General features: G+C 43.7%; 2 non-coding genes and 1 pseudogene across 3 annotated transcripts; all 3 read left to right on the forward strand.

The window, feature by feature from the left end:
* The first annotated feature begins 7,512 nt into the window (after positions 1 to 7,512).
* On the forward strand, positions 7,513 to 8,766 carry LOC100384239 (calcium-dependent lipid-binding pseudogene; annotated as a pseudogene). Its single transcript, NR_159483.1, has 2 exons — positions 7,513 to 8,273; positions 8,374 to 8,766. The product of NR_159483.1 is annotated as a calcium-dependent lipid-binding pseudogene (transcript).
* LOC111591438 (small nucleolar RNA R11/Z151) lies at positions 7,719 to 7,818 on the forward strand. Its single transcript, XR_004858070.1, has one exon. It is a non-coding gene; the product is annotated as a small nucleolar RNA R11/Z151 (small nucleolar RNA).
* Positions 7,897 to 7,996, forward strand: LOC111591439 (small nucleolar RNA Z152/R70/R12). The gene has a single exon (XR_004858071.1). It is a non-coding gene; the product is annotated as a small nucleolar RNA Z152/R70/R12 (small nucleolar RNA).
* Positions 8,767 to 9,282: the final 516 nt, after the last annotated feature.

A 9,282-nucleotide genomic window follows, 5' to 3' on the forward strand; every position in this document is an offset into this window, starting at 1 on the left:
TCTGCGATCTCATAGCTAGTGAGACCCGAAACCGAATCTCTTTCTTTCCTCGCACGTCCTTACCTTAGCGGTTATACCGGAAGGAGTCAGACCACCGCCATGTCCAAACCGGACAAAACATTCCCCCTCCTTATCCTCCCGGTGCCCCCAGCCTTCATAACCCTGGGGTTTGAACCGTACGAGTTCAGATTGAGTGACTGCCCATACAGTCTCAAGTGGTTGTACTTGTCATGAGTACAGGTAGTGAAGGATGACAAATCGGTCCTTATATGAGGGGACAATCCTTCTGCTCACGCCTAAACCAGCTGAGCCATCACCTTAGGCCCTCCCCTAAACTAGGGAGTCCCTGATCATCCCACTCACAAGGTGATAAGGGTGAAAACCCTTCATCATACACATTTTGAAAAGCATTTTCTTTTGAAAACTCACACCTTTTCTCAAATCATTTGTAACAAATATATCAAGGATTGATTGCGGCAAGCGGCTGGGTGGCCATAATAACTTGTCTCAAAATCATATCATGCATAAAATAATAGGCTAAGGGTTGTGGTTGAAAAATCATAGGTAATTTATGCATCAAAGGGATCCAGTGAGCTTGACGTGCTTATCCATCGAAGGGGGAAGGGGAGCTCGCGGAACTGGCTTTTAGCTCCACTGCCTGGCGTAGACTTGCAGATCTGGCCTCCACGAGACGACACAAACGCTCTGATAACTATGCAACATGAATAAGCAAACATACAAACCAGCAAGTATACCAACAAATATTTAGTATAGTGGTCAGAATAGCGATACATGGATGGATAGAGTCTTGAGTAGAATCTGTGGCATGTGGTGTTGAGATACTACTAGTGGTGGAGCGGAGGTGCTTACCAGGAGGGTGGACTGGAGGCGAAGCGACACTATGTGTGTAGCCGGCAGAGCGGAGTAACTGAGTGGGTGGGGTGTTTGCCTTGGCTGAGGGTGTTGAGTGTGTGTGGAGAGGGAGAGGGTAGCTAGGTGTATGTGGTGTAGCACAGTGAAATTCACTGTTGGTGAGAATAGTGACGAATGAATCGTCTGACTTAGTATGAACAAGAGAGTTATAGGCAGAATATGGGACAAGAGTATTTTGGGAGTTTTCTGAAACATGAACCATGCTTAAGGGATGACATGGTTGGATAGGGAATAGTTTGATAAGAATTTAGAAACAAGAATTATTGGAATCGGAGTTTGGAAGCCTGGTTCGAAGGAATCTCAAAGTTAAGCGTGCTCAACTTGGAGAAACCTGGGATGGGTGACCAGATGGGAAGTTCCCTACTGGAAGGAAAATCACAATCACCGGAGTTCGTATGACTGGAATATGGGTCTGGCTGGTCTTAGGTGGATTGGACAGCATGATGGATGAGTAGTTGAAATTTGGGGCGATCAGATGATCGATGAATAGTAACGATGAATAGTAACAACAAAAAGTAATTATAGTTATCATTGATGAATAGTGACGATGATGAACAATAACTATGAGTAGTAGTGGTGATGAATAGTGTCGGTGAATAGTAACGATGTTGAACAGTGTCGATGAATAGGAACGATGATGAATAGTGATGGTAAATAGTCGTATGAACGAATGATGAATAGCGATGATGAACGAACGATGAACGATGAATAGGAACTATGAACGAACGAATGATCGGGCGAACGAACGATCGGAATTTCGGTAGCATAACGACAGGACAAAGATTATCTAGATGAACGATGAATAGGGACTATGAACGAACGATAAACGATGAATAGGAACTATGATCGAACGATGAACGATCGAATGATCGAACGAACGATCGGAATTTCGGCGGCATAACGGCAGAAAAAAGAGTATTTGGACGAACGAACGGACGAACGATCGAACGAACGGACGAACGAACCATGAACGATCGAACGAACGATCGAATGATCGGACGAACGAACGAACAAACTAAGAACAGGGGGACGAACGATCGAAGAACGACCGAACGATCCTTGTGCTAGTGTGTGCTTGTGTGGGAGGTGGAGTGGGCATGTGGGGGGAGTGGAGAGAGTTGCCATGAAATGGCTTGGGGTGGGATGAGAGGAGGCCCTTGCCCCTCTATTTATAGCCATGGTGGGGGGATTAGGGGGAGGGATGAGAGGATTAGTGGGAGGATGAGAGGATTAGTGGAAGATTAACATGGATTTGTCTTATATGAGTGTAATTAGCTTGTAGAGCTCAACGTATGACACTGGAGGCATACGTATACGTATGAGCATGAAGAAAGTTATGAAGAAAATATTTGTAGGGACTTGAAAAAATGATTCTGAAGGTATTTCTTAGGAAGAAAATACTTGGAGATATATCGGTGGAATATTTAGGCAATATTTCTGGAAAGAATTTGAGGGGGGATCACTGGGGAAATATCTGGACAGTATTTCTGGAAAGAATTTGAGGGGATCACTGGGTAAATATTTGTAGGATATTTTGAGGAGGATTTTGGAGATAATATAGACCACTATAATTTATTTGTTGATATCAACTTGCAAACAAACATTTTGAAATGAAATTTGAAATTCATTTTGAATTTAGAGCGAGTTTGAGAAAATTCCAAGATTTGAATTTTTGGGATGCTACATAGGGAGAGTAGCACGAAGCAGTATGTAAAACCTGCTTCGGCTGGTTCTGTCGGGCTTCTGCTTCGGCAATCTCTTTTTGCTTCTGAATAGTAATCTGGCACGTTCTTGTAGTGTGGCCCTTGTCTTCACCGCAGAATAAGCAATAGATTTTCCTAAGCTGGTCCCCATATCTTCCTCCGAAGCCCCTGCTGCCTCTGCCCCTTGGAGCTGGTGGCCTGAAGGAGCTTTGCTGCTGCCCTAAAGATTGTGAGTTGTGATGTGGCCTCTGGAACTGGCTTCATTTGTCATCATTCTGACTGGAGTTGTGAATTGATCTGACATGCCTAGGGTGGAGTCTTCCTCCGAAGCCCCTTGTCATCTCAGAAAACCTATAAGCTTCCTCCCTTCTTTGGCGGAAATCATTATCGGCCCGGATGTACTCATCCATTTTTTGAAGCAGCTTCTCCAGAGTCTGAGGGAGGTTTCCTAGCGAAGTATTGAGCCGTAGGTCCTGGCCGAAGACCCTTGATCATGGCCTCAATTACGATTTCATTGGGCACCGTTGGCGCTTGTGCTCTCAAACGCAAGAACCTTCGGACATACGCCTGAAGGTACTCCTCATGGTCTTGTGTGCACTGGAATGAGACTTGAGCGGTAACTGGCTTCGTCTAAAACCCTTGAAAGCTGGTGACCAACATGTCCTTAAGCTTCTGCCATGACGTGATTGTCCCTGCCCGGAGAGAAGAGTACCATGTCTAGGCCACACTTCGGACTGCCATGACGAAGGACTTTGCCATGACAGCAGCATTGGCTCCATATGAGGATATTGTTGCCTCATAACTCATCAAGAATTGCTTTGGGTCCGAGTGCCCATCGTACATGGGCAACTGGGGTGGCTTGTAGGATTGTGGCCATGGAATAGCCTGCAATTCTACTGCTAGGAGAGAAGCATCATCAAAAGTAAAGTTACCATGATGAAAGTCATCGTACCATTCATCTTCATTGAATGGACTGTCTTGATGAAGCTCCATGTGTTGAGGCCTTCGGTCCTGGTCATCTTAAGTGAGATGATGCATTTCTTCAGTGGCCTCATCGATCCTCTTCTAAAGATCGGCGAGACGAAGCATCTTCTCGTTTTTCCTCTGGACCTGTTGATGGATGGCTTCGAGGTCCCTGATCTCTCGGTCCAACTCCTCCTCCTGAGGTGTCAGACTAGTAGCCTTCCTTTTCTGAGTTCTGGCTTCACGCAGTGCGTCGTGGTTGACGTCTAGTGGCTGCAGTGCAGCCCCTAGTCCTCACAAAGCTTTCTTCGGTGGCATGACAAAGGTCACGGCTTGCCGAAGGTGGTCAAATGAGTTCACCGGAGGTGGGCGCCAATGTTGGGGACTTGTTCTCAAATGCTATGAGTTAAGAACAAGGCAACACAAAATGTTAATGATTAAAAACCTCCGTCCTTCGAAGCATTATCCCCCTTAGGATATAATGATCTTCAGACGAAGGTTATGAAGGACGTACCTTCATAATCTCAATATATAATAAAGTAAGTAGAAGTATATGAAAAATAGAAAATAACATGGATAATTACATGACATCATTAGAGCATTTTTCTTACCTTGTCATGAATAAATATGAACAATATTAAATTACATTTATACTTTCGGCCTGACAGAAGGTAAAAATCTAAGAATGACGTGCGAGTGAATACAAGTCAGCGTGAACAATATGATGTCACTGTTCATCTATTTATAGGCACAGGACGCAGCCTGTGTAGAATTACACTCATGCCCTCGACATTTACTATTGACTTAGAGAAATCTATCGAGGACTAGACAACCTTTTCCCCTTTAAGTCGGTTCCATTTTCCATCGTTAAGCCGAAGCTTCTTCACGGGTAGCTTCGACACTGATTCATCCTTCTCTCGAATCGCGCTCTTCATATTATGTATAGCTTCATCCCATATCCTAAGGTTCCTGTACATATATTATACTTGGGAAACATGTTAGTCGTGTTTTTGAGGACATTCGGAAGACGAAGGCCCCAACAGTATAGTCTTTCAAATCAACCAAAGACAAAAAAACACGATTTGATGTTAGTTGGGTATTTTCTTGCGAGAAAGACAGTTTTCACATGGTGTTCAATTTATTTATCTACGAGGCTATAAATAAATAGATAGGTCATAGGTAAGAGCCACTGTCCACCCCAATCAAAATAACCGACCAGGCCCAATGGCCCTATTCGGGCATTTCTATTTTTAGCACTACCATCATCTTCGCAATGGCGGATCCAAACTTTATAAAAAGACAAGACTAGTCTATAAACAACCAACAACCACAACCATGACCGATTGCATATATAAAATGATATGCAAAAATTTATTTATCGTTAAAGAAAAATGCTGGATACATCACCTAATGCACACAGAAACATTTGAAATAAAACATAAAAATAAGGATAATACCTTTAAAATGCTTAGAAAGGTAAAAAAAATAAATGGTTTGGATTCCAAAACGTAATGATACATAGAGCGTGTCTGGTATAGCTCCAGAACAGAACGGGGTGCCATTTTGTCCACGTCTGAAAAATGACGGGGTGAGCAAGCACTAATCACCCCGTTTATGTCTAGTAATCACCCGTCTACGATGATTGGTGCAGGCTACTTTTTTTATCTAGAAATCAACCATCGAGGTGAACACGCAGACGTAGACATAATGATACATAGAGCCTGCACCAACCATCGGGGTGAACAGGCAGACGTAGACGTAATGATACATAGAGCCTGCACCAACCATCGGGGTGAACACGCAGACGTAGACGCTGAAACTCGTAGTATTGTCTCGGTCAGGCACATGCACCTTCCGTCTTTTGCTGCAGGCATGTAACACTATTATCGATCTATCGTAGAGACATCAAGAAATGCACTGGAGTTTTCGGTGGGGGCAAATAAGGGTGTGTTTGATTGAATGTATAAGGAGGGAGAGAAGGGACAACCACATTTTCTATAATGTTTGGACGAGAGTCACGCGGGAGCGAGGTGAATAACGAAGCAATTTTTGGTGACATTGTTATCCTAAAAATCGAAGGGACAATGTCGCCCCCATCTTATCCTACTTTAACCTTAAATCAAACACATCATAAAAGCCCGGGTTCCAGCCCACCTCGTTTGAGAGCTAGATCCGCCGCTGATCTTTGGTGACGCATCCATTCAATTATCTCCCCTCAATCTGCCAACGGAAGGACCTGCCGACCCTAGGCCCGGTGGGATGGATCTAGATTCTTATATAGATATTAATGTTTTTGTCTTCTTTTTCAACTGCGACTAAATAGAATACAAATTTTGCTATAATTTTTATTCTTGTCTTAACATTGATCTATGAATGTATATGAAGATAAAGTAAACCTCAATTTTGTTATATATTTTAAAATAATTGATATAGAATTCGAATAATCGAGAGTCCTATGCGACAAGAGAGTGTCACACAAGATAAAAGGCAAGTTATACATGACATCGATTAGACCTGCTATGTTATATGGGGTTGAGTGTTGGCCTACTATGAGGCGACATATCCAACAATTAAGTGTTGCAGAGATACGTATGTTGCATTGGAATCCAATGTGGGCACACAAGATTGGATCGAGTGAGAAACGATAACATACACGATCGGCTAGGAGTATAGCCGATTAAAGAAAAGCTTATTCAACACCGGTTGTGATGGTTTGGGTATGTCCACCGGAGACCCTAAGAGGCATCGGTGCAAAGAGGCATCATAAGACGGGACAATAATGTGAAGAGAGGTAGAGGTCGACGAAATTTGACATGGGAGGATGCAATCAAAAGGAATTTGAAGGAATGTAATATCCTAATAGAGCTGTGATTGGAAAGAAGCTATCCACGTGGCCGAACCGTGATTAGCCTTTTTTCTTTTTAGTGCTCTCAAAACCCTTTCCTCCCTTTCTCTCTCTTTCTCTTTTTGGTGACATCTTGTTGTGTTTCAACTCTAGCCAACCCCAACTTGATTGGAACTAAAATGTTATGTTGTTATTGTTGTTGATATGAAATTCGAATATGGATACGAATTTGGATCTGGATGTTTTTCACCTTTTTCGCCGCAGGGAGTAAATAATGCAGAAAACAAAATTATACAAAATTTTATTCTTGTCTTTCATAATATTATTAGCAATATGACTAAATATTAGTATTAAATTCTGTGCAAATATATGCGAAATATTAAATAGTCATATAATTCGAATGTTTAAGATCGATACCTACCTGTTGAACAAAAAATACCCCTAACACTATTTGTCACAAATTTATTTTAGCTAAACAGTCTCCGTACCGACTTCTATTACTTCTATAATGTTTGTCACAAATTTACTTTAGTACTAAATATATAAACAACTAATACACGCTAATATTACCCTGGCATGAGAAAATAATGCAAGGGAAACAAAAGGAGGAGCGCTGCATTCACAGAGCACGGGAACAATCCACCTGCAAAAGGTAATAAGAAGAAAAAACTTTCTTTGAGTACATAGAATCGTCGTGAACGAAGAAAAAAACAACACCACCAGAGGAAGCAACAAACGTACCAGTGATTCCACATAGAACACAGGAATATAGTGGAACATGTTTCGAAGCAGGCTTTGCACGCAGTTAGATGCTTGGTTTGAATTTTTTTTTTCTGAATTATCGGCTCGATAGATCTCCGAGCCAACGGCAACGTGTGGTCTCAAACATTCGTGGATTCAAATAGTTATGGGCTAGCTAGCAAGCCCCAATCTGGGCTAGTTTCGGCCCATCTCAGGCGAACAGCCATTTCGAATACAAGCAACGGCCCGTCCAACTATTCCGACATCACCTCGCTCTGTCAAGGAAACCCTAGGGCCCGCCGCCGCCGGCCGCCACACCCGACACCTCTCTGATTCTCTCCCTCTATATAACCTGACCTGATTTTCAGATCCTGCTCGAAGCTACCGCCACCGCCGCCGATTGCTCGAGCTCGCTTCCTTACGCCGGATCTGCATCTGCGTGCTGATATCTTCTTTTCCTGTTCGCTCGTTCCGTGCTTCTCTGTTTTTTCCCTATTCTTCTCTCAACTGTGCGAGGGATTGGTTCGTAGCTCGGGCTGATGATGATTTGGATCCGAGAGGATCTTAGCGGATTTCGGTGAGGCGGATACTTCCGCCGCTGATCGCCTTATGTTGTTACACACACTGAAGCCCCCCCTTCGATGCGTCTATCAGATGGGTTCTTTTCCCGTTTCGTCTCTCTCGCTAGATTTCTCACTGGGTGGCTGCTGCAATGCGATGATGATTCAATACATGGTTTTGGCAGTGGTTACCCCTTGTGGTCACCGTGAGCCGTCAAACCTGAAAACGACTTCTCTTTCCACTGAGCATTGCGAAAAAAATGCAGCGTATTATCATCGGGCAATTGAATTTATCATCAAATCCACACTGATTCTAGCAAAAAAAAAACAGATAATTTCACGTGAGTCTCAAGTTTTTGAAAACTCAATGCAGGTTTCATGGAAGTGACTTTACGGCACCTGCCAATTACCAGTCGCCCCATTTTTTAGGAACGAACGCACCTTTCCTCAACACGGGTCGAATCGGACATCCAAGGCCAAACAAATCCTTGATAAAACCCGCATTCAGTATCGTCTGACAGCAGAGAGGTAATTTTGATTTCAGATTTCAGAGTAAAAAAGTTACAACTTGACAGCAGATTTTACACGTTGAGCTCAACTCCAGCTCACTGCACTCGGTGTGCCGCAGCAACTTCAGCGCCACCCGTTGCTTCACCTTGCCGCCTGAAACCACAACGGCGCCGTCCCTGACCAGAGCGTTATCCACCGGCCGATCTGAATGTATCATGCCTAGCAGTTCCGAGTTTCTGCGGCGGGGTATCATTGTTTGATCAAGTCGTCCTTGGCCATTATCAGATTCGGGCATCATTTCTAGGCATGCAGTTCATTACCAGCTTCAGCGGTCCACATTGCTGAGGAAAAGAGCTTCACAGCTCTTCATTCCTGGCAGGATTTAGGTTGCCACTTTTCTGATGTTGAGTAACATTCGAGATATGTGTTCCGAGACTTTTGTGGACACACCAGAACATGCTAAATGAATACCCTACATTAGTTGATCTGCAAGGATAAATCAGTTATTTCATTATTTGTTCTCTCCATAGCCACAGGGGGAGAAATCACAGAACATAATGAAACAACTGAAATAACAAAGAACTACGCATCAGTTATTCCGAACGTTTGACAAATAACAGAACTGTTTGACACCAAAATGAGCCGGTGGACTGTCCGGCCCTGAGGCCGGACGGTCCGCGGTCCGGACAGTCCGCGCCTGTGTGCCGGACGGTCCGCGCATGCGCAGAGCAGTTTAGGTTCCGAGTTTTGTGCTACGATTGTTAGCTATATTCGCGGGATTAGCTCGGAATCAGTTGTGTAAAGGGTCCAGCCCCCCTCTATAAATAGAGAGGTCTACGGCCGATTTGTAATCAACAATCGAATCAATACAACTTCTATTTCGCATTTTATCCTAGGAGTAGTTCTAGTCTAGTTTAGGTTTAGCCTTCCAATCCCCAATTCTTCGTCTCTCTTCGACTATACGTCGATTAGAGGAGTCTAGGTCGGCCGGCCCGAGCCTAGACACCACCTAGGATCTCTCCTCCCC

The sequence above is a fragment of the Zea mays genome, chromosome 4, assembly GCF_902167145.1.
Source record: "Zea mays cultivar B73 chromosome 4, Zm-B73-REFERENCE-NAM-5.0, whole genome shotgun sequence".
In the NCBI taxonomy this organism is placed as follows: Eukaryota; Viridiplantae; Streptophyta; class Magnoliopsida; order Poales; family Poaceae; genus Zea; species Zea mays.